This window comes from Rhinopithecus roxellana, chromosome 15 (genome assembly GCF_007565055.1).
Source record: "Rhinopithecus roxellana isolate Shanxi Qingling chromosome 15, ASM756505v1, whole genome shotgun sequence".
In the NCBI taxonomy this organism is placed as follows: domain Eukaryota; kingdom Metazoa; phylum Chordata; class Mammalia; order Primates; family Cercopithecidae; genus Rhinopithecus; species Rhinopithecus roxellana.
The window spans coordinates 64656222-64681904 of NC_044563.1; the positions used below are offsets into that span (position 1 = coordinate 64656222).

The following is a 25683-nucleotide window of genomic DNA, read 5'->3' on the forward strand; positions in this document are numbered from 1 at the left end:
TCTGATTTCCAAAGGGCATTCAATCAAGGGTTTTCCTGGGCATTTCTGCACACCCCCAGTTACATTGCCACTTGCCCATAAGCTGTTATCACCACCATGGCTGAAAATCATGCTTGATGTGCAACTACTCTCATTATCCTCAGCCTCCTTCATCACACACACACATATTCATTCTAACTTCCCTGTCTCCTTTGTTTGACAGGCCTGTCTCCTTGACAAAGGCCACCCAAGTCACTGATGTGTGTGAATTTGCAATTGGTGAGGAAAACACTCTTCTCAAGAGAAAACAAACTTCTAGTCACCTTGTAGAAAGTGCCCAGGAGTTCTTGATTGGAGGAAGTGAGCAATGTAGACAGACAACCTGGAGACTTTGCTAGCACCCATGATGCCCTGCTGCGTACTGTGTTACCACATGTGTTTGATTAATATAGGCCTCCCCCCAGGTTGATCATTGCTGTCTGCCCTAGAAAAATGGCAGAGATAAAGTCAGGGTGCATTTTCGGTTTGTTTCTACCCTTTTAGAAATAAATAGCTAATTTTATGTCTTAAAATTTTGCTTTTTTTTCTTTCCAATATAGTGGGGAAGGGGCAGGGGCGGGAGACGTGTTGATTCAGGGAGAAGCACAAATTAAGCCTGCAGAGTGATCTCCAGAGGGTAAAACCCATGTGTGACTTTGCTATCATATTATTTTCCAGCCATGCGTCAATTATTGTCAGTTCTTGAATATGTAATATTGCATATGATAATGCTCCCTAATGGGTGTTCAAGATAGAGTCAGAATATTGTACAGCAGCGTGTGTCATTGGGTGTTGTTAGCAAGCTCAGATGAACACTGTTGTTTTCTTTATTCAAAAATCATTTGTACTGCTTTGGCACAAAGACAGGCTGAGCTACTGGTACAATTTTATTTTTAACATTCTGAACCATTGTAAGCCTAGTGAACTGTTTAATATGTTACATTCAACAAGGATGGCTTATACATTACCAAGGCTTTGGAACTGTCATACCTTAAAATGAATGCAAGTTGTGGACAAAAGCTCTTTGTTATAAAGCTCCACAAATGCAGACCAGTTAGCATTAGGACTTAAGAAGGAACCAAGAGTTATTTTTTATTTTTCAATTTTTTGCTTAGTGATGGATATAGAACATCCTCTTCTGTCTGTAGCAGAATTTATGGCTATTGTTTTCTTTCAGGCATTGGCTACAATGAATTTGTTTTCTTGGAATATGATTTGCAAACTCAAAGCATTGGTTGAAGACTGTACTTTCAACTCAGCAAACTCAATTTGGAAAATAAGATTATCTAATTGCACTTGTAAACAGACACAGGAGACATCACAGTAAAAGCTAAGTGGGCTGGACATTTGTATGCAGAAGCCAGTGCTATAAATTCATTGTTGAAAGCCCGGAAATTCAAACTGAAGGGGCATTCATGCATACATAACTTAGACACCAGGTAAAGTCTGCTTTTATAAGACAGGACAAAATACCAATAATGAGTTGCATATTCATTTTTTTCTATGTATCTTGTATATGTGCATCTACATATACAGTAGTCTGTTGGGCTGTAAGGGGATGTTACCTGTTTGATCACCTGTTATGTACTGGTATCAGTATAACCATGAGCATGGCTGATGAACTGAAGGATGTCCCTTTCTAAACATTAAGATTGGGATCAAATAGTTAAGAGTTAAACTCCAAGACTTTAGAGGAGAAAAGAATTGAAAGGAACCAGTCATGAGTTGATTATAGACAAGGTTACTGAGCAGATAATATTGTCACTTGTATTACTAATTACTGTCTGAAAAGAGGAGGTGGTGTTTACTAAGAACTCGCCAAAGGACTAGGCAGTCATCTAGCTAGAGAAGGTTTCATTTCTGGTTCTTCTCCTTGCCATCATCACATTATTTGCGAAGAAAATAAAATGACTCATAGTTTACCATTCTTAATATTTTTGCTAACTTTCAGTAGGATATTCATTGCTGTGGTTGTATTTTACATACTAGGGATGTGGAAGCGTTGCTATTAAAGTTTGATATACATGTTTCCAATCTCCTATGTATATGTTTGTGAAGGTGTGGGCGTGTAAATATAGCTGAATTGCAATCACACTATTAAATAACAGTTTTTGAAGCCTTATTTTATTTTTTAAAATTAAAAATTACATACAATTAAAGATAATATTTTTTAAAAATCCTTCAATTCCCATGGCTAGAATTGACAATCGTTGATATTTTGCTTAGTCTTTTCCTAACATAAGCAACCAAAGGAGTGATATCAGCAAGAGAGAGGACTAGGAAGCCCTGGACCACCCTTTTCCTGACAAACTCACCAATTCAGCAACAATTCACAGACAATTTCCCTTTGTGAGAAATTTAGAAGTTAAGTGAAAATCTTTCCCAATGCAGACAACTGCAAAACCAGACTAACTAAAGCTCTAAGGGGGATTCAGGATACTCTCTCAATGGAGTCCCTGTCCCTGACACAGGGCCTTACAATCAAGGGAGAAAAGGGGATGGCTTGTGCATCCAGCACCCCAGCATTCCTGAATGGGTCAGACTCTGATCTCAGTCCTTCCAGTCTTGGAGCTTGGATGGGTCAGCAGCCTGGGAGAGAATGGAGGTGGCAGCTTGGATTTGCAGACACTATAGCGCCCTTTCCTGGCTCAACTCACAGAGCAAGCAGAGAGAAACACAGCGGGTCTACTTTTCCCTAGGGAGGGAAAGAGTTGGTAGAATTTCTAGCTAGGCTGATTGGTAGGAGTCATTTCCTCTATAAAAGAAGTCAGTGAAGACCAGGATAGATGATCAATCTAATATGCAGACACCAACATAAAGAGTCAAGGAAAATGAAGAATCTGGCAAAGATAGCCCAAATAAAGGAACAAAATAAATCTCTAAGAGTTATATAATTTACCTAAGAGAGAATTCAAAAGAGCTGTCATAGAGGCTTACCAAGGTCCATATAATAATGGATGAACAAGGTGACAATTTCAACAAAGAGATATAAATATTTTGTAAATGCCAACAAATTTAGGAAGCTAAAGAGTGCAAAAATTGAATTGAAAAATTTACTAGAGGAGTTCAACAGCAGACTAGATCAAGCAGAAAAAAAAAGGATTTGCAAATGCTAAGACAGATCATTGGAAATGACTCAACTGGAGAACAAAAAGATAAGAGAATGTAAAGAAGTTTAAAAAAACTGAAAGGACTTATATGTATTATGGGTGTTAAAGAAGAAGAGGGAAAGAAAGGACCAAAAAATTATTCAAAGAAACAGTAACTGAAAACTTTCCAAACCTGGAGAAGGAAATGGACATCTAGATCCAAGGTACCAAAAAGTAACAAGTAAAATGAACTCCTAAAATTCCGGCACCAATAAACATTAAAATCAAATTGTCAAAAGTCAAAGACAATAATTTTGAAAGTATCAAGAGAAAAACAACTGGTTCCATACAGGGGAATTCCCATACAGGTATGAGTGGATTTTTAGCAGAAAGCTTACAGGCCATAAGGGAATGGAAGAGGGAAAAATAAATAAATAAAACTACCAATCAAGATTACTCTACCTGGAAAAACTGTTATTTAAAAAATAGAAGACAAAATGATGTTTTCAGACAAAAATAAAGCACAGTGTATTTAGTTCACCACCACTAAACCTGTCACATAAGAAATTTTCAAGGAGTTCTTCAAGTTGAAATAAAAGGACACTAAATAGCCATACAATACGATACAAAATAGCACATGAAATCATGAAGCTCATCGGTAAAGGTAAGTATATAAACATACAGAATACTGTATTACTGTAATGGTGGTGAGTAAGTCACCTTTAATTCAAAAATAAAGCTTGAAAGACAAATTATTACAAATAAATATAAGTAAATATATGTTTAAAATATAGAATATAAACAAATAGAAATTATGACAATAACATTAAGTGTGAGGGAGAAGTTAAAGTGCAGAGTTTTTACATATGATTAAACTTAAGTTGTTATCAGCTTAAATTAGGCTCTTATGTCTATATTTTGTGTAAGCTCCAAGGTAAACACAACAAATAAAATTATAGAACCTACACAAAAGAAAAACAGAAACAAATCAAAGAATATCAGTACAAAAATAAATACTAAAACCCAAAGGAAAACAGTTAAGAGAAGAAAATGCAGTCAAAAGAACTACAGTGCTAAAATAAAACAACTAACAAACTAGCAATAGTAAACCCTTCACTATCAATACTTAGCTTAATCAAAAGACATTGAGTGACTGAGTGGATTTTAAAAAATGAACAGAGAAAAACATGACCTCAACTCAAGTGAGGGGAAAATCATTTGAGATTTAAGGGCACACATAAGCTTAAAATTAATGAATGGAGAAAAACAGTTCATGCAAATCATAACCAAAAGAAAGCAGGAGTGGTTATACTTACATGAGATAACACTGACTTTAACTCAAAAACTGTCAAAAGAGACCAAGAAGCACATTACATAATGATTAGAGGAATAATCCATATGTTTACATAATAATATATATGATATACCTAATATTAGAGCACGTAATGGGTAAAGCACACCTTGACAGAACTGAGAGGAGAAATAGACGACAGTACAATAACAGTAAGAGATTTCAATTCTCCACTTTTGATGCTGGACAGAACTCTAGGCAGAAGATTAATGAGGAAACCAAGGACTTAACACCACAGGTAAAATGAGTCTAACAGACATGTAGAAAACGTTCCATCCAACAACAGTAGATACATATTCTTCCCAAATACACACAGATATTTCTCCAAGATAGATCATACGTCAGATTTACAAACCAAGTCTCAGCAAAATTAAGAAAACTGAAATTATACTAAATATATTTTCAGACCACAAAGAGATGAAACTGGAAACTAATATTAGGAGAAAAATTAAAAACTTCATAAAAACATAAAAATTACACAAAACATTCTTGAACAACAATACGTCAAAAGAAGAATTTTTTTAAAAAAATTATGGAATACTGCAAGGCAGATGAAAACAAAGATACAATATACAAAAACTTATGGGATGCAGCAATAGTAATACTAAGAGGAAAGTACATAGTGATAAATGCATACATTAAAAACAAGAAGGAAGATTACAAATAAACAACTTAACTTTACACCTCTAGGAGTTAGAAAAAGAAGAACAAATCAAGCCCAAGTTTAGCTAGGCAAACGAAAAAAAGGAAGAAAAAAAGAACATAACAAAGATTAGAGCAGAAATAAACAAAACAGAAAAATAATAGAAAGAAACTAATGAAACTAAGAATTGCCTTTTTTAAAAACAGATAACCAAAATTAATAAATTCTTGACTAGACTACTTAAGGGAAAAAAATAACAAGACTCAAATATATAAAATCATAATTGAAAGAAGAGGATTTACAACTGATACCATTTAAAATAAAAAAGAACATGAAAGACTACTATGAACAATTAAGTGCCAATAAATTGGATAAGCTAGAGGAAATTCATACATTTCTAGGAACATAAAAACTACCAAAACTAAACCATGAAGAAATAGCCTAAACAGACCCATAACTAGTATGAAGATTGAACCAGTAATCAAAAATCTCCCAACCAAGAAAAGCCCAGGTCCAGATGGCTTCACAGGTAAATTCTACCAAACATGGAAATAATTAAGGCCAATCTTTCTCAAACTCTTCTAAAAAATTAAAAGGAGTAAACACTTCTAAACGATTTTTATGAGGCCAGCATTACCCTGATACTAAAGCAGACAAATAAACACCACAGGAAAAGAAAACTATAGGCCAATATTCCTCATCAATATAGATGCAAAAACCCTCAACAAAATGTTAGCAAACAAAATTGAACAGCATATTCAAAGCATCATACGCCAAAACCCAGTGGAATTTAGTATGTGAAAATAAATTAATATGCTACACCAAATCAATGGAATACAGGATAAAAATCACATGATTATCTCAAGAGATGCCGAGACTGTGTTGGACTAAATGTAATGCCCTTCATGATACTCTCAACACAGTATTCCTTCTAAGAAAAGAAGGAAAATATATCAACATGAAAAAAGTCATACATGAAAAGCCTACAGCTAACATCATATATAATGGTGAAAAACTAAAAGTGTTTTTCTCTAAATTCAGTAACAAGTCAGAGATAGCTATTCTCACTCCTTCTATTTAAAGTAGTCCTGGGGTTGTATAACAGCAAGAGAAATTAGACAAGAAAAAGATTTTAAAAAGTATCCAAATTAGAAAGGAAGACACAAAATTATAACTGTTTGGAGACTATGTGATCTTGTATACAGGAAATACCAAAGATTCCTTAAATAAATTAATAAACAAATTCTGTAAAGTTGCAGGATGAAAAACCAACATACAAAATTTAGTTGTGGTTGTATATACTAACAATAAACTATCTTAACAAGAAATTAGAAAATCAATCTCATTTACAATAACATCAAAAAATTGAAATACTTGGGAATAAACTTAACTATAGAGGTGAAAAATTTTTACATTAAAAACTACAAAAGATTGATAAATGAAATTCAGTAAGACCCAAACAAATAGAAAAACACCGCATTCTTGTGGATTGGAAGGCAATGTTGTTAAAATGTCCATACTACCCAAAATAATCTACAGCTTTAATGCAGTACCTATCAAAATCTCAAAGACTTTTTTACAGAAATAGAAAAAGAAAACAATTCTACAATTCATGTAGAACCACAAAATACTAGGAATAGACCAATCAATCCTGAGAAACAATAAAGCTGGAGGTATCACACTTCTTGATTTCAAAATATGTTGTGAAGCCATAGTAATCAAAACAGTATGGTTCTAGCATTTAAAAAGGCATACAGACCAATGGAACAGAATAGAGAACCCAGAAATAAATTCACATACATAGTCAACTGATCTTCAACAAGGGTGCCAAGAATATACAATGGATAGCAGACACTCTTATCTGTCAGTGCTGTTGGGAAAAGTGGATATCCACATATAGAAGAATGAAATTGGACCCTTATTTTACACCATGCACAAAAACAGCTCAAAATGGTTTAAAGACTTAAACAGAAGACCTGAGACTGTAAAACTTCTAGGAAAAAAAAAAGGAAAAAATCTTCATGAGAGTGATCTTGGCAATAATTTCATGGATGTGACACCAAAAGCACAGGCAACAGGTGGGGGCTATATCCAACTAAAAAGCATAGCAAAGGAATCTATCAATTGCATAAACAGGCAACCTAGGGAGTGGGAGAAAATATTTGCAAACCATATGTCCAATAAGGGTCAATCTCTAAAAATATTAATATGTAAGGAACTTGTACAACTCAATACCAAAAGAAATAATAACATGATTTCAAAATGGGCTAAAGACTTGAATAGCCATTTCTCCAAAGAAGGCATGCAAATGGCCAACAGATATATGAAAAAAGGTTCATCAGCACTAATCACCAGGGAAATGCAAATTTAAACCACAATGAGATATCACCTCACACACCAGAAATGGGTATTACACAATTTTTTAAAAAATAAATACTTGTGAGGATGTGGGGGATTTGGAACCCTTGCTTACTACTGGTAGGAATGCAAAATGGTACAGCTGCTATGAAAAACAATATGGAGTTTCCTCAAAAAATAAGAAATGGAACTACTACATGATCCATAATCTCATTTCTGAGTATATATTCAGAAGAATTGAAGTCTGGATCTCAACGAGATATAAGCACTTCCTTGTTCACTGCAGCACTATTCACAATAGCCAAGATGTGAAAACAACCTAAACACCCACTGATGGATGAGTGGCTAAAGACAACGTGGTGTGTGTGTATGACGGAATACTACTCAGAGTTACAAAAAGGAAGCTCTGCAATATGTGACAGGATGGATGGACCTTGAGGACTTTATGCTGAATAAAATAAGCTAGACACAGAAAGACAAATACTGCATGATCCCACTTACATGAGATATCTGAGTAGTCAAATTCATCAAAGCAAACACTGGTGGTTTACACTGGTCTAATAACACTAAACGGGTCTAGTAACTGGTGGCTACTAGAAGCTAAGGTATGTTAGTCGGGTAATATACAAGTCAGGTAAGGTGTATTAGTCAGGGTTCTCCAGAGGGACAAAAGTAATAGGATATATGTGTACATGAAAGGGAGTTTATTAGGGAGAGTTGGCTCACGCGATCACAAGGCGAAGTCCCATGATAGGCCGTCTGAAAGCTGAAGAAGAGAGAAGGCAGTAGGGTCTCAGTTCAAAAGCCTCAAAAGCATGGAAGCCTCCAGTCTGTGGCTGAAGGCCTGAGACCCAACTCCCTCACCAGCAAACCACTGGTGGAAGTCCCAGAGTCCAAAGGCCAGCGAACCTGAAGTCTGATGTCCACAGGCAGGAAGCATCCAGCATGGGAGAACGATGAAAGCCGGGAGACTCAGCAAGGCAGCTTTTCCCACCTTCTTCCACCTACTTTGTTCTAGCCAGGCTGGCAGCCGAATGGATGGTGCCCACCCACATTGAAGATGCATCTTCCTCTCCCTTTTCACGGACTCAAATGTCGGTCTTCTCTGGCAACACCCTCACAGACACAAAGAGAAGCAGTACTTTACCAGCTCTCTGGTTATCCTTTATTCCAATCCAGTAGACACCTAATATTAACCATCACATAAGAGAAGGGAAAATGGGGAGTTATTTATCAACATGCATAAAGTGTATATTCTCTCTCTCTCTCTCTCTATATATATGTGTGTGTGTGTGTGTGTGTGTGTGTGTATTCTCTCTTTCCTGCCTATTCCCTTCCCCTCCATTCTTTCAGTATGTTTAAATAATTTTCATGCACACATATCCATAAAACATATTATTACATGTTTTTTATTTACTATTATTTCCCCTGCTTCTTTTTGAGACTGTTTGTTAATTTATAAAACTTTCAACCTGTAATTATTTTTCTATTTACTTGAATTTACTAGTTTAAAGATAATGCATTTTATTCCCATTATTTTAAGGGCTACCTTTAAGATTTTAGTCTGCATGTACAGTTACATTCCTGGTGTTTAATAATTGCATTAAAGAAAATCAGCATATCCTGCCTGCTTCTGAAGATGAGGACCTTAGTAAAGCCTCATGTGCTCGCAAACTTTCCCCTCAAAACATCCTCTCCTAGCGTCTCTTTGAATATTGTCATGTCATTGTGATCTAGCGCAGGGGTCAGCAATGTTCCTGTAAAGGGCCAAATGAAAACATTTTGGCATGTGACTTCTATTCCAGCTATTCAACACTGCTGTGGAAACATGAAAATAGCCATAAACAATTGTAAAATGTATGAATATGACTGTATTTCAATGAAACTTTATTTAGGAAAACAAAGAAAAGCCAGATTTGGCCTGTGGCATACAGTTTATTGAACCCCTTACTTATGAATTTTGATTCAGGTATTTTTAATGTGAAAATAATAATTATGTTTATGATTATAATAAATTTTTAGAATTGTCTTTATTTTACTGATTTCTTCTTTTCACCTGGATTCATTAGCTTTTTTTTTTTGCTTTTTTTTTTTTCACTGAATGCATCATTTAGGATCAAGGGCTCTGGGTGGTAAAAATCTGTCATTTCTTTTATGATTTAAAATGTTTATATTTTATCCTCCCTCTTAATTGATATGAAAGCTGGGTATAGAATTATAAGCTGGTTGTTTTCATTGCAATAGACCAGTATATTAGGGTATCTATTGCTGCTGCTAAGAAATCTGCTCAGTGTCGTTTCTTTGCAGGTAATCTAACTTTTCTCTCTGATAATTTTAAAGATTTTCTATGACAGCCTACAAATTTCCTCATTCTCATTACATCTAGGACTATACTGTAGTTTATTAATTTTTATACTTTACCTCTCTTGTTCAGCATTCAATGAGGCTACCCCCCACCACCACATTATGAAAATGGATGTTTTTCCTTAATTCTGAAGAATTCTTAGCCATTATCTCCTGAAATATTTTTTCTCTCCCATTTTCTGTATGTCTTTCCTCAAGGATGCCTCTCTGTTGTGTAAGTGACACTCACATGTGTATGAATTGTCTAGGCCTGCCACAGCCTTGCTAGCTTAAACAACAAATATTTATTTTCTCACAGTTCTAGAGGCTGCAAGTCTGAGATTAAGGTGTCAGCAGAGTTGGTTTCTTCTGAAGCCTTTCTCCTTGGCTTGTTGATGGCCATCTTCTCCCTGTGCCTCATGGAAATCTGTGTCCTAATTTCCTCTTCTTACGAGAACACGGAGCATATTGAACTAGGGCATTTCCTAATGGCCTCATTTTAATTTTGATTACCTCTTTATAGATATGATCTTCAAATACAGCCACTTTCTGAGGTACTGGGGGTTAGGACTTAAATTTACAAATTTGAGGTGGGAAGCATGCCTGGACATAGTCAGCCCTGACCGCAGGCAAGTGCCGAACCTGCCCTGCCGCCTGCCCTGCCGCCTGCCCCATGCCTTTCCCGCTGCACGGATTTCATCTATATTTGCACATTTACCATTGGCGGTCCATAATGGCTTTCCTCCTGCTTTTCAGCATAGCTATATATTTTTAGTATTAAAGATATTTTCGTATGTCACAACATATTTCTTTATTCACTCTGCTCTGAATTAAAATCTATGATTTTATTTTTTCAATGAACATACAATTTTTGTATCTTATTCATTACTTTTTTAATAAATGGATTTTAATGGTGGCTGCATTAGTTTCACAGGGCTACTATCCTACACCACTACAAATTGGGTGGCTTAAAATAACAGAAATGTATTCTCTCACAATTGTCAAGGCTAGAAGTCTAAAATCCAGGTGTTGGCAGGACCATTCTGTCTCTGAAGTTCTAGGAAGAAATATTGCCTCGCCTCTTCCCAGTTTCTGCGGCTGCGGCAGTCCTTATCATCCTTCGGGTCACAGCTGCATCGCTGCAGTCTCTACCTCTGTCATCACTCAGCATTCTTTCCTGTGCGTGAGTCGGTATTCAAATTTCTCTCTTCTTATAAGGACACCAGTTACTGGATTAGGACCTACCCTAAGCCAGTATGATTATGTCTACAAAGACCCTGTTTCCAAGTGAAATCACGTACTGAGTTTCTGAGGTAGGTGAATTTTGAGGAAGGACTTTTCAACCCAATACAGCTCTCTAGCATTCTCTACAATGGGGATGATTCATTTAATTGATTCATAAACGCTGGAAATGTGGGTTTCTTCTAGATTTTTTCCTTCTATTAATAACATGACAATAAACAACCTTGTATAAGGGACTTTGTGTATGTTACTGATTATTTCCTTAGGATAAACTTCTGGTGGTGAAATTACTTGATTAATGCCGTTACTTTTAGATTTTGTATCCATCTATATCTCTTGGCGTGTGCACACCCATGACATACTTTTTTGGTGCTAAATAGAAAAGTTTGTTTTTTCACCTTGACTAAATCAAAACACACACACACACACACACACACAGAGAGAGAGAGAGAGAGAGAGAGAGAGAGAGAGAGAGAGATGTCTATTCAGTCCAGAGATCCATTTCTATTTTCAACAGAAAATAGAATTACTGAATTAGAATAGAATCTGCTGAATTACTCTCACACCCACACTTCGTAATTATGTTGCCATTTTTCCAGGCTTCTGTCTGTGAATGGCACCTACATGACCAAAGTCAAGCAAATATGCAGCGAGTGCTCTGTGCAACAGGAGGCCCACTCCTAGACTCAGTTACCAGGACTGTCATCTCAGACCTAAGCTTTTCAACTGCCTGCAATCCAACCTCTGAACGACAAGAGTGATCTTTCTAAAGAATAGATCAGATAGAATCTACCTCTGAATATTAAAATAAATAAAAGTAACACATTACCCAATTCCCTCTCCCACTCCAAATGATTTTTCCTTGTCCTTAAGATAAAAATCCATTTTATTAAACGTAACTTTCAAGGCCTTTTATGACCTTGCCTCCCCCTGCCTGAGCAAACTAATAGCTTTATGATATGAGCCATAATCATTTTTGACTACTTACATTTCCCTGTTGTGGAGACCGATCTAAGTTGTCCCTGGAGCTCACTGTGTTTTCCACTTTCATAACAAATTCACCATCCCTCCGTCTCACTCCCGGATCCCCCGACCTTGTGACATGGTGACAAAAGGAGCAATAGGGGAACCATGTTTGTTCAATATGTCTTTTATTCTCTAGCACAGTTTAGAGGACCACAGGTACCTCCTGATCTGGGTTAGGCCAATAACCTCATTTCTAAGAATCTGAAATCAGCTGATTGCAATGATGAGCATGGCAACTCAGTTACTGTTGGCATTGGTTAATTTTTCACCGTGAGAACTGGGAAGTGATAAAAGCTTTTTCTCACTAGAGAGAAAAAGAAGAATGCAGTGAGGAGTAGAGGCAAGAGGTGGTGAGCAGGAGGACTGTCTGTATCCCTGCTGTACTCATTTCCCTGCTCCCAATGCATGACTGAGGCCACTCTGTTTCTGCCCGTAGAATCTATACTGTCATCCTATATCCTTATTTTAAAATTCTCCTTTTTGTGTAAACTTATTCCAGTAGTCATTCTGCAGGAAAACAAAAAACAAAAAACAACCCAGCTAACTGATGTTGTTGCCGCATGCACCACGTTCTCGTTCTCCTTGGGTTCTGTGCATGCTGGTCTCTGTGCCTGGGATTCTGTCTTCATCCAATATCCTTCATCACTATCCCAGTTTCACTCCTGTACTACCTACTTATTTTTGCATCTCAACTTAGACATGGCTTTATTTTAGATCTTTTCTTGACATTTTAAGATTGGTTAGGTTTCTCTCCACTGTGTTTTTATAGCACTTGTTTTCATCCTCTGTGAAGACACCTCGCAGTGATAAACAGAAAATGCAGCATGATGTACTGCCCAGCAACACCACAGCTCTTTGTGGGGTTGTTTCACCCAAAATTGTCACAGTACCTGGAACAAAGTGGTCTCTCAACAAAAATTATTGATGCGAATTGAATAACTCATTCGAGAAAGCTCACACATTTCCAAGCGACCGTATCTTAGATCTCATAATAATTTGGAACATTTTAACCCAGTAAGTTCGTCTGTTAGTAAGTAGCGTTTTCTAGCTGTCCACATCTCTAGATGTACTGTTGGGGTGGTTCAGGGTAAAACACGTATGAAAAGAGCTGTGCTGAAAGAGTAGAGCTGACAAGTAAGTATCCAGATGCTTTCCTTCTCTATGTTGTGCTCGTAAAGCCAAACAAATTCAAACTTCAAGCCCTGCATTAGCCATCTCTAGCTTCCTTCATTATACATATACAATGGTATGGTTTGAACTGGGACCAAAGATTTCATAAAAGATTAAACAGAAAAAAAAGAAAAGGTTTTTAGTTTCTTGCTCCAAATTCCTCACAATATTCTGTCTTTATGTTTCTCCTCTACCAGATATCACCTGCAGTGCCCAACACCAAATTCTTGACATTATTCTATCTTTATATTTCTCCTCTACCAGATATCACCTGCAGCGCCTAATGCCAAATTCTTCATAATATTCTATCTTTATATTTCTCCTCTACCGGATATCACCTGCAGCGCCTAACACCATGCTTTGTAAATACTGGGGCCTTAATAGATGTTAATCTCAGAGACAAATGGGAGTTCTTATAATTTTGTTTCGTTTTTGAGACGGAGTCTCGCTCTGTCACCCAGGCTGGAGTGCAGTGGCACTATCTCTGCTCACTGCAACCTCCACCTCCTGGGTTCAAGCCATTCTCCTGCCACAGCCTCTCGAGTAGCTGGGACTACAGGTGCCCGCCACCATGCTTGGCTAATATTTTGTATTTTTAGGAGAGACAGGGTTTCACCATGTTGGCCAGGCTGGTCTCGAACTCCTGACCTCAAGTGATCTGCTTGCCCCAGCCTCCCAAAATGCTGGGATTACAGGCTTGAGCCACCGTGCCCAGCCAGATGTTTAAAAATTGGAGTCGCTAAACAGGTCTAGGTAATACAATCAAAGAAGTAAAAGCAGAAGACACATTGGTTTTCTATATATCTATAGAACTAAATGCAAAGAGAGCTTCTTGTAAGCATTGGGAACTGTCAATTGCAGACTGGGGTGGTTTGAGGGCCACCGGAGAATTCTATTTAGCTGTAGTCAATGTCAAGCCTGATACATGGTTGAGTCCACATGAGGGTCTGAGCAGGAAAGCCGCTAAGGCAGGAGTCTAGGAGTGGGTTTTGGAGATGCTGGTCCCTGTGCATCCATTCATGCAGTGGAGTCATGTGAAAGCTAACGGTTGGGAGAAGGTCAAATCTGAATACGCATGATTCCCAAATTCACATTCAAGTTCAATTAGTAGCCAGAACTTGGTCCAGGTGTGGGAATTTCTGTGAAGTCACCAGCAGATTTGAAAGGCACACACTGGGCAAACGGCCCAAGTTGAGAAGCTGAGCGTGAGCGTAGGTGTTTGGAAATATTGACCGTATTGTAAAAGGGATCCATGGGTTAGAGTAGGATCTGGGAAGAAAAGGAGAAGATAAGCTAGAGAGGTTCCCAGAGGCAGGAACATTTTGTGGGAGATGCCTACGCGATGCTTCCTATTTTTGTTTTTTAAGGGTGCAAGTCTGACAGATTGTAGAGATGCCGTTATGATTATTTAATAACAGAAGACTTTTACAGTTCTTAAATCCCTTTCGCTTATCGCTTCTTGTTGGACTGTCACCACAACGGAACAAGGTGAGATTTGCAGTTGTTGTTCCCTTTTCGCAGATGGGGAAAGAGAAGTTCCACAATAATGAATGGCATTCCAGGACCCTATTAATAAGATGAGGAGGCAAGAGTAGAATGTGTCTTTTGACTCTGATTTACGTGTTTTCTGTCCACCATACCCTGTTGACTTTGTCCAGTCTCCAGGACTGTGAAACCTACTGCGCTGTCCCAGCATGTTTAACACAGCATATAAAACACACCCACAGAGACCAGAATTGCTGCCTTTTTTTTTTTTTTAACACTGTGGAATGCATAATGCATGCACACAGGGGAACACTCCCTTAGGAGCAGTGCAAATGAATGCCTTCACATCACATCATTTTGGAAGCCTACTTTCTAAGCGCCTGTCACACTCATTAGAGAACCTTAGGGGGTACAGTAGGATTACTTCCTCAGTATAATCAGTTTATGCGGAGCTCCTGAAATGGCAACCTCCACTAGTCAGTTAGTGAACAGTATTTACTGAGCCCTTCTTGCATAAGAAAACCTATGGAGAGATTCAGAAGAAATAAGAGATGTGTTCTCTGATTGCTGAGAACTGATAATCTGGGAGGAATCACTAAAACGCGCCCCTCTTGTAGAGTGGTGTTAAAGTGTGCTGTGATGGAAGGAAGGGGTTGGGTCTCCCAGCGTGGCTCCAGTAGTCTCTGGACACTCTCAAGTGCCACCTCGGCAGGAGCTGTGTCTCTCACGAATTTCATTTCATAAGATAATTGAGTAACAGAAGGAGAGTATCTTGGCTTTTGGAGACTTTATTGCTTAAAAACCAAGGGCCACAATGGCCACAGGGTGACCAGGCCAAGAGAGCCCCACACGCATGATCAGTCGGGGAGCAGGCGTCACTGAACCAGAACGTCATCAACTTTCCATGTGATTTTTGTCAGATGGCTTCAGCCTCACTTTTCTCACCCACAAAAGGGACCAGTGGGTTGATGTTCTTCAGGGATGCAACGCTGAGAGTCCCTGTCTTCACATGGCAGTGGTTGACCAGTGTGTCGCCCAGGGCATAGCTATCTGGAAGCAGCAGCATTCTGGGGCAAAATCAGCATTTTGGAGGTAAATCTTGCAACATCTCCTCCACCTCCACCAAAAAAGTTTCCCTGATTAAAAAAATGCTGTCAGTGAAGTTTTTCTGTTTTTTTTTTGTTTTGTTTTGTTTTTCTTTCTTTTTATAATGCAAAAGGGGATAATAATACATAAGTGTTTTCAAAGAAACTTGTAAAAATGGCTTCTGCAGATCCCCTTCATAGAGGGTACGTGGACACTGAAAGGAAATTTCTTCAGTCAGGTGAGTCTCATTATGGCAGGAAAAGGTGAAATTAAAAATAGTTGAGGCAAAATTTGTATAACATAAAATTAACCAAGTAAAAATGAACACTTAATATAGTCACATTTAGTACATTCACAGTGTTGGGCAACGACCACCTCTATCTAGTTGCAAAACATTTCCACCAGCCAGTGCAAAAACCCATTCCCATGAAGGAGCTTCTCCCCAAAGAGAAGGTGAATTGTGCAAGAGTCAACAGCAACAAACCCAGAGACATTCGGGGAGAGGTAAGGCACCCAAATACAGAAACATACACACACCTCTCCCTCACTCACACTTATAGATGCAGATTTAACACGGAGTCTTTATGCTCTAAGTATCACAGCATTGTCTTGTCCCACAGCATAACAGAGTGCTAATAAGCACGCACTCTGAGATCAAACTCCCTGGCTACAGATTCTAAGGCCAGTATTGACTGGCTGCATAAGCCTCATCTCTAGCATGAGGGTAATAACATATATCTCAGGGGTGTTAATGATGGCTTAAAGTAATAATGTGCATAAGCATTTATCTTAATGAACAAAAACAAAATTAGCTATGACCAACAAAAGGTGGACTGTGTGCCACTGAAGAGGAGAGGTAGGTGTTTTCTCTATATTACTGAAAAGCAGCAAAGTGAATACAGCACATAACAACATTTATGGAGTGACATTGCCTGTTAATGTCTCACTGCCCTCTATCTACACTTGTGGAGCTCAGTGTATGTTCAGAGACTCTAGAGGAATTTTCGGTATATACATCAGTATACATCACTGGTGGCATTTGAGCTTTGCCTGTTTTCTATTTTAATGTTAGCCAATTTGTTTAAATTTGCTCAGCCTGAGTCAAGTTATTAGCGCTCTGATGAAATGCACCCCACAACCCAAAGGTCTCCCAGATAGCATCGTTCTGCTTGGATAACTTCCTGCCAGGACCCACCCACATCAAAAGTTCCTGCTGTGTAGATCATGGTTTCCTTCCTCTCAGTCCTCTTTATTTCTCCCGTATATGTCCTCAGGCACACTGGGGTATTAAACAGACAAGATAATCTTGAGATGTAACCTATATATAAATCAGAAATAGTGTGGACATATAGTTCTGGCTCTGCCATCAATTGCAGTTCTGCTTTTTAATTCTAACTCAGAGCTTGTTTTCAGTTGTTCTGGACGAGTAGAAAAGGCATTTCTTCAGTTTGGGTCACAGATTCCCTCTTAGTCATAAAAATGTCAAGAGCCAACTCTATTTGAAGCTACCCGAACGCCAACAAATGACTCCTCTGGGTTATACCCCTGATTTTTTCATACTAGACTTTTTTTTTCTTTTCTGAGATCCCTGCTATCCAAATAGTGCTTTACAGGAGACCTATGTGCCTCTACTTTTTGAATCTATCATTTTTCTTGAGGCTTTAAGTAATTACAGATCTTGCTCTGAAAGCATCAATTTCTAGTGCTTCAGTTCTTTAATTTGATGGGACCTGTGTTGCCAGGCCCTCATTTTGGAGTGCTAATCATCTGTTCTCAAACAAGAACACATATTACAACTCAAATACATGCCTCTCTGACTCTGCTCAGTCAGTGCTTTCAACTTGTGCATGACTAGGGAGAAAGGAAATCTACTGCAAACTCCTTCAAGAATTCTCTTTAACCCTGGAAGCCTTCGGTTTGGTCTGATACAAGTATGACCCTTTTGTAACTCTCCTTCTGTCAAAGAATTGCTGAGAATGTGGCTGTATGGACACTAGGCTAGAGGCTCCACAGCCTAGAAAGTTCAACTGGAAAGGTAAATCTGCTGCAAACTGGATCATAATTTGGTTTAAACATTAATGTCAGCACATTTATTTGGCTACTCACGGGCCTGCTCTCCTGTGCTGCCATTGTCCACTGAGTTACACATGGTGTTTAACAGTTATGTCTCTTTCTAAGTGAGCTCATGATTCAGAATTTAAATTCACAGAAATGATTAAGTACGACATGAATTCCTTTTACAGTGAAGCCCTAAACTGGAGTGATTTTCACAGTGTATTGGAGCACCAGCCATGTGGTCCACCAGGATTGTGTGCTAATGAATCTCAGCTACTGGCCAGCAACAGGCATTTATTGAGGGCCTCTTGTCCCAGGCACTGGCCCAGGCCCTGAAAAGACCACACCCTCAAGGAGCCCACACCGAGTGGGGATGGCAGACAAATATGGCATCGGGGCACATGGAAGAGCAGAGCAGCTGATGAGTCAGTGGAGACAGGCAGGGGCCAACTGGAAAGAGTTTTATCATACTAAAGAGCATATGGAGGAGATGAGGACCCAGTGAAGGATTTTAAGAAGCACAACTTAATAGTGGCTTATAAATAGTGCTTTCTCATCCATGGGGAAGATGGAGTAGAGGCATCTTGAGGCAGCAAGCCAGGTAGGAGGTAGTTGGGGTTAGTTCACTGAAGATGGGGTAAGAGCCCCAATGACGATCATCATAGTGAAGATGAAGTGGAAAGGGCACGCACACGTCATTTCAGATAATGAATGTTGTTAAGAAGTAGTGACCTTTTGAGTGTTGATATTAAGTCAGAAGAAGTCTAAATTGACTTCCAAGTTTCAGATTTCAGGGAGAAGGGCCTGGAACCACAAAAATTCTAGGAGATAATGTCAGAAAAACTCTTCTAGACACTGGCTTATGCAAAGTCTTCATGACCGAGAACCCAAAGGCAAATGCAAGAAAAACAAAGATAAATAGATAGAACTTGATTAAATGAAACAGCTTCTGCACAGCAAAAGAAATAATCAGCAGAGTTAACAGACAACCCACAGAGTGGGAGAAAATCTTCACAATGTATACATCTGACAAACAACTAATATTCTGCATGTACAAAGAACTCAAACAAATCAGCAAGGAAAAAACAATCCCATCAAAAAGTGGGCTAAGAACTTGAATAGACAGTTCTCAAAGGAAGATATACAAATGGCCAACAAGCATATGGAAAAATGCTCCACATCACTAATGATCAGGGAAATGCAAATCAAAACCACAATGTGATACCACCTCACTCCTGCAAGAATGGCCATAATCAAAACATCCTATGTTCTTACTCATAAATGGGAGCTAAGCTATGAGAACGCAAAGACGTATGAATGATGCAGTGGACTTTGGGGACTTGTGGGAAAGTGTGGGGGCCAGGTGAGGGATAAAAGACTACACACTAGGTACTGTGTATACTGCTTGGGTGACGGATGCACCAAAATCTCAGAAATCATCACTAAAGGACTTGTTCATATAACCAAACACCACCTGTTACCCAAAAATGTATCAAAATAAAAAATAAGTTTCAAAAATAAGTAATTAGATATTGGGGTGGGTAGAAAACAGTATTAGATTTTGATTTTTGATATTACTAAGAATTTGATATAACTGTGAGACCTATAACTTTATAGACACATGGAAAAAGATAACCAAGTCCTGAAAGTTGCATGTGTGGAGTCACAATTATTGACCCCAAGTCATGGTAGAGATTTCTATTACCTAGGGAATGGCAAAAAGGGAAGATCTGAGAACAATGGTAATATTGGCATTGACATTTTAGTCTTTCCCACAATAGGCACATACAAAGCATCAATTGATTAAAATCTATATTTTATACATGTATATTTTTGGGAAATGGCACTAACTTCACATAAATTTTTTACTCACATAGAGTGAGGCTATAGGTAAATCATAGCTTTTATATAAAGTGAGGGATACTTGTAAAACATTCTTTCCTGAAGCTTCGACGCCTCTTAAATGGCTCCAATCAAAGGTCACAGTCTGGTTTTAAAACCAGGAGGCATATGCTGTCTTCTGTGGGTTTTAGCACAAACTTCAGAGCTGCAGCCAAGGATGAGAGTGGCACTAGGAGAAACAGGACATTTATCCCTCCAGGTGGTCATATATTGTTGTTTTCATTTTGTCTTCTCTTCTTGAAATAATCTCTTCTCTCTTTACGAGTTGACACATGGGGTGAAGTTTCCCTCATGTGTTAATATAATCTCGGAAGGAGTAGAGTTCCCTTTCATTCCGTTTTTATTAATTTGTTTCTCATAATTCCAGTGATGTGTTTGGGGTGGAAAAAAATTGAAGAGAGAAAAGAAAAAGAAGTACTAATAAAAAGCAGAATGCCCCCCAGCGGCAAGCTGGTGGCGTCCAGAGGTTGCAGATAATGGATTAGCTTTTACCTATTTCCATAGCAACAGCTCTTAAACACTTCTTTAAAAGCTTCTGATAAATGTATCCTGTGACCCTGAAAACTTTTCCATCTCCCTCCTGACTTTTTTCATCTTCCACCCCTCCTTTTCCCTTTTGCCCCACGAAAACATCAATTATTACCCATAACTTTGTAGCATTTGCCTGGTTTTCTCCAGACCTGCTTCCTTTAAGGGCCCAAGATAGATTTGGCAGTGGGAGACCGAGAACACTGCATGCTCTCCTTCCTCCCTTTGGCTCCCCTCTCTCTCTTTCCCCTCCCCTTCTTGCTTCTCTCTCCCTCTCACTCTTTTCTTCTTTGTCCTTTTTCTCTCTCCCCTTGCCTCTTTCTTATTGTTTTTAGTTTGTTCTTTCTCCCATTTCTCAAACTAAATAGACATGGAAGTCATCATTCTATGGATCACTGATTGGAACTGAATTGACGATTCCCAATCAAATAGTTGAAAATATTAACTGAGCACTTGCTGGTGGTCAGCCATGAGCTGTGCTCTGGTTAGGATAGGGGGGCACGTGAATGGAAGAACATCAAGAGTCTAAAAGAGTGCCCTTGCCCATATCACCCACATAGAAATCAAGATTCTGGCTGAAAAAATGGAACACTCAACAATTATGCAATCATCAACATGATCAGGGTAAAGAATAGGTTAGGATTGTAAAGACAGGACTTTTGTTCCTGGCAGTCACTACCATGGCATTTAGAATGATCACTTATGGTTAGATCAGCTGTGTTTACATTTTAATCTATTAAATGAGGAGAATACAATAATTTAAAAGGTAATATGAGAATACAAAACTCAAACAGGATTGTTCATATAGATGAACTTGTGTTCCACAGAGGTCAACTTGTTCTTGTTATTGGCTTAATATCCACAAGAAGATGAAGATGAAGAAGAAGAAAGAAGAAGAGGAGGAGGAGGGGAAGAGGTGGTGGGGAGGAGGAGGAGGGGAAGAGGAGGAGGGGAGGAGGAGGGGAGGAGGAGGAGGGGGGAAGAGGAAGAGGGGAGGAGGAGGAGGGGAAGAGGAGGAGGGGAAGAGGAGGCAGAAGGGAAGAGGAGGCAGAGGGAAGAGGAGGAGGAGGGGAGGAGGAGGGGGGGAAGAGGAGGAGGGGAAGAGGAGGAGGGGAAGAGGAGAAGGTGAAGGCTAAGAAGAGGAGGAGGAGGAGGAGGAATAGGAAGAAGGAGAAGGAGAAGAATAAAAAGAAGAAGAAGAGGAGGAGGAGGAGGAAGAAGAAGAAGAGGAGGAGAAAGAAAATCAGAATCCTCACAAAAGTTTTTATGGGCCGGGCACGGTGGCTCATGCCTGTAATTCCAGCACTTTGGGAGGCCGAGGCAGGCGGATCACGAGGTCAGGAGATCGAGACCATCCTGGTTAACACAGTGAAACCCCATCTCTATTAGAAATACACAAAATTAGCCGGGTGCTGCAGCGGGTGCCTGTAGACACAGCTACTCAGGAGGCTGAGGCAGGACAGTGGTGTGAACCAGCGAGGCGGAGCTTGCAGCGAGCCGGGATCACATCATTGCTGTCCTGCCTGGGCCAAAGAGCGAGACTCTGTCTCAAAGGGAAAAAGAAAAAAGAAAAAAAAGAAAGTTTTTATGGAGAAGGGGAAAACTGAAGCTGAGAATGAAGCGATGAAGGTCTAAATACGGGAAAGGGAGAAAGAACTCGCCTCTCAGGGAAGCAGAAAGAGGCCGGTACCCATTCTTCACTGCATCTCCTCTAACTACTCACATGCCCTACACATAGTAGGGACGAAGTAACACTGCGTGTGGGTGTGTGAGCATGTGTGTTTTCCTTTTTGTCTCATTTGTTCCACCAGATAGAAGACACTGCTTTTTCAAAAGACGAGTAAGTGGAGATTTTAAAATAAATTAAAGTACATTATCTGTAAATAGCTCTAAAAGACCACAATATTGCGTCTTCTGCGGAGGTTTTTCTGACTCCCCTGGTGCCCGTCCACCCCTGTTAGTTTGCCCATCACCCTGGGTGTACTTATCACCTTCTCGTGCAAATAGTGCAACTCAGTGCGGGTGTGGAACCCTATTCTTCTTCATTACTTCAGTGCCTGGCAAAGTGCCTAGAATACAGGGGGGTGCTCAGTGAGTGTTTTTTGAATAAAGACACCGTTTAATGAGTGTCATGCATCAGGCAACGTTAACTAAGGAAGCTGTCTTGAAGAGGTGAACTTTGGAATGGATTGTTAACAAAGGAAAGGGTGGGATTCAAATAGGCATGGGAGCCATGGTCCTTCACTGGACAGCCCACCAAAGATGTTATGGTAGCCCGGGCATCCTCGAGCATCCCATTTTCCAGAGCAGGGGTGCTGGGCGCCAGGGACGGCATCCTGTGACGACTTCACCGACAGAGTGAGGCTTCTCTCTTGCCAACCGCAGGCTTAATCAAGGAAGAAAGAAAACCAAGTCATAATATCCTAATTCTCAACTGAGCGTACAGAAATGCCTCTTTCACTGAAATCTAAGGGATGTGATACCTCTGCCTCCCTCTGTGACTGAGGAGAAAGGACCTTGGAATCCACCGCTGCCCGTCGGCTCTGGGTACAAAATCTAAATTGGTTTCCGGCTCCCACGGACATCATCTGGCACTTTCCCTGAGCACTGTATTTAATAACAACAGTTGCAAAGGCAATAACAGAGGTAAAAAATGGTATTGTTATTTTATTATTACTTTGTTTCCATTCTTTTCATAGATACCCAGTCAACTCGAGTAAGAATAAGTTTTTTTTTTTTGTAATATCCTGCTCCATAAAATCAGTTTCACACATAAAATCAGAAACTCATTTTCAGCCATGAACACAGGCCTAAGTACACGTATATTTTGTGAGAAAGAGTCAGAACTCTCTTCCTTGTGGGTTTCAAGATGGTAAAATTCCAGGTTCAGGGTAGTTTAGAAGACAAAGTGGAGTTTAATATCCACCTAGGAGGTCCAACTAGAGTCACAGTTCTCTTTTCCTGCAGTACTTGGTGCAGGTAAGTGTAATATCAGGAGTAGGTTTGGAGAGGAAGTGGAGGCTATAACAGCCATCATATAGCAGAGATTACAGTGTGCACCAGGCCAGCCGAGGGTGGGTTTTCTGGAAGGAGAAAGTGACAGCCTCTCTGACCTCCTCTTAATGCAGTGGGAAATGTATGCTGTTAACTTTACGTCTGTTTGCATGAATTGGAAGACCTGTTTCACTCCCATGTTCCTAGGAAGTTCCTGTAAGCTGCCAGAAGCTACTTGATGAGCTGAGATCGCACATATGCTCCTGTTTGTGTGACCTTGGGAAAGTGTCTTCTCTTCGGACCCCAATTTCCTTATTTGTAGGATGAGGAGGTTGTATCATGAGGCAAATTCTAATGTCTCTTGTAGCTCTAAAATTTTGTGATTCCATAATTAGAAGCAAACCTCCTGAATGTTTTGAAGATCTTTGGGTAGGCTTGCCATTCCAGCAGAAAAAAATCAAGTAAGATAGACTCTTGTTTCTTATAAATGATCTTAAGTCCATTTTAGAATTAATATATTCTGGTTCCCTTACTATAAAGAACACCAATTTTTGGTTGGGCACAGTGGCTCACACTTGTGATCCCAACACTTTGGGAGGCCAAGGCAGGAGGATTGCTTGAGCCCAGAAGTTTGAGACCAGCCTGGGCAACATAGCAATATCCTGTCTCTACATATTTTTTTTTCTAAATTATCTGGGTGTGTTCATGCACACCTGTAGACCCAGCTATTTCAGAGGCTGAGGCAGGAGGATTACTTGAGCCCAGGAGGTCAAGGCTGCAGTGGACTGTGATCACACCACTTCACTCCAGCCTAGGTGACAGCAGGAGACCCAGTCTCAAAAAAAAAAAAAAAAAAAAAAAAAAAAAAAATCCAAAATATTTATTAAAACAAGAAATATTTTGATACAATCCTCTGAAGTTCTTTATACTCTCTTTGTAAAGAGATCATCCTTTGTTGATCTCACTTCACAAGTGCTCTGTGACACACAGGTGCAGAGTTCATGTTAAGATCACAAAAGCCATTATTTTTTCAGACTAGTGCTGCATGGGCCCAGACTTCTGATTAATAGTGAGCAAAATGGATGAGGGGGGCCTGGTTGCTCACTCTTTCATCCTCAGAAGTCTATGTGCCTTCATTCTTACCCTCCTTTCTTCAGGCTTGAGGGTTTGTCAAGCCATTCCAGAGACTGAAAAATCTCTGAAAATAAATCTAAATTAATTTAGCTTGGCTGGTTCCCCTTTGATATGGTTTGGCTATGACCCCACCCTAATCTCATCTTGAATTGCAGCTCCCATAACTCCCACGTCTTGTGGGAGGGACCTGGTGGGAGATAATTGAATTATGGTAGCAGTTTCTCCCATATTGTTCTTGTGGTAGTGAATAAGTCTCATGGGATCTGATGGTTTTATAAGGAGAAACCCCTTTCACTTGGCTCTCATTCTCTCTCATCTGCTGCCATGTAAGATGTGCCTTTTGCCTTCTGCCATGATTGCAAGGCCTCCCCAGCCATGTGGAACTGAGTCCATTAAACCTCTTTTTCTTTATAGATCACCCAGGCTTGAGTCTGTCTTTATCAACAGCATGAAAACAGACTAATACACCCTTAATCAAAAACATTCGTGTTTCTCTCTGAGAAATCTAACAGACTTAGCAGACGTGATTTTCCCTTGTGGTTGCAGCATCCTTCCCCTACTCTCTCAGAGGGAATCATGCTGGTCTTCATCATGCAGTGGCCCTGCCGTTTTCCCATGGATCACTTGACGTTATGGACTCTCTAAGTGTGCATCCTAAGGACTTTTTAGGACAGTATTCTCATCAGAGAAAGTGCCCCAGACAGAAACTTTCAGAAACTCTAAGTCGCAGATCTAGGTCTGCCTAACCATAGAGTTATTTAAAACAAAACAACAAACAAAAAAGACAACAACATGAAACAAAACCAAACAAGCAAAAAACTTCACCCCATACCCATGGCTTCTATTTACTTCTTATTTTCCGCGGATGCTATTTGCAGTGAAAGAAAAGCTCTGTGAGTTAATAACATAAACACATAGAAAGAGCCTTCATAGGGTCCTCCTTTGTATTAGGCGAAGTCCTAAGCTAAGGCTCAGAACACTGGAAAGCCCAGTGAATTGCAAACCTCAATGTGAGAGTGAAAGCTCTGGCCTGGTAGACTGGAGACAGGACACCACGAGCTGAGACACCCCAACAGCTGGGGTGGTACCTGCAGAGCTGAGAGCGTCCCCCCTGTCCTCAGCAAAGCTCATCCAGGCCAATTTTGTTTGTGATCAGTCGCGGCTCTTCTGCCCAAGGGAGGCTTTACAGGGGTGCTCAGGAGCTAGCTGGCTTCTGAACGCTTTGGCAAAAACTTGTTGGAAATGGTTTCATTTGCTCC

The 25683-nt window shown here is 39.6% G+C and overlaps 1 protein-coding gene across 8 annotated transcripts in view; it reads left to right on the plus strand.

The window, feature by feature from the left end:
• OPCML (opioid binding protein/cell adhesion molecule like) overlaps positions 1–25683 on the plus strand; it is a 1169771-nt gene that overhangs the window by 998863 nt on the left and 145225 nt on the right. The gene's annotated exons all lie outside the window — the stretch shown is intronic.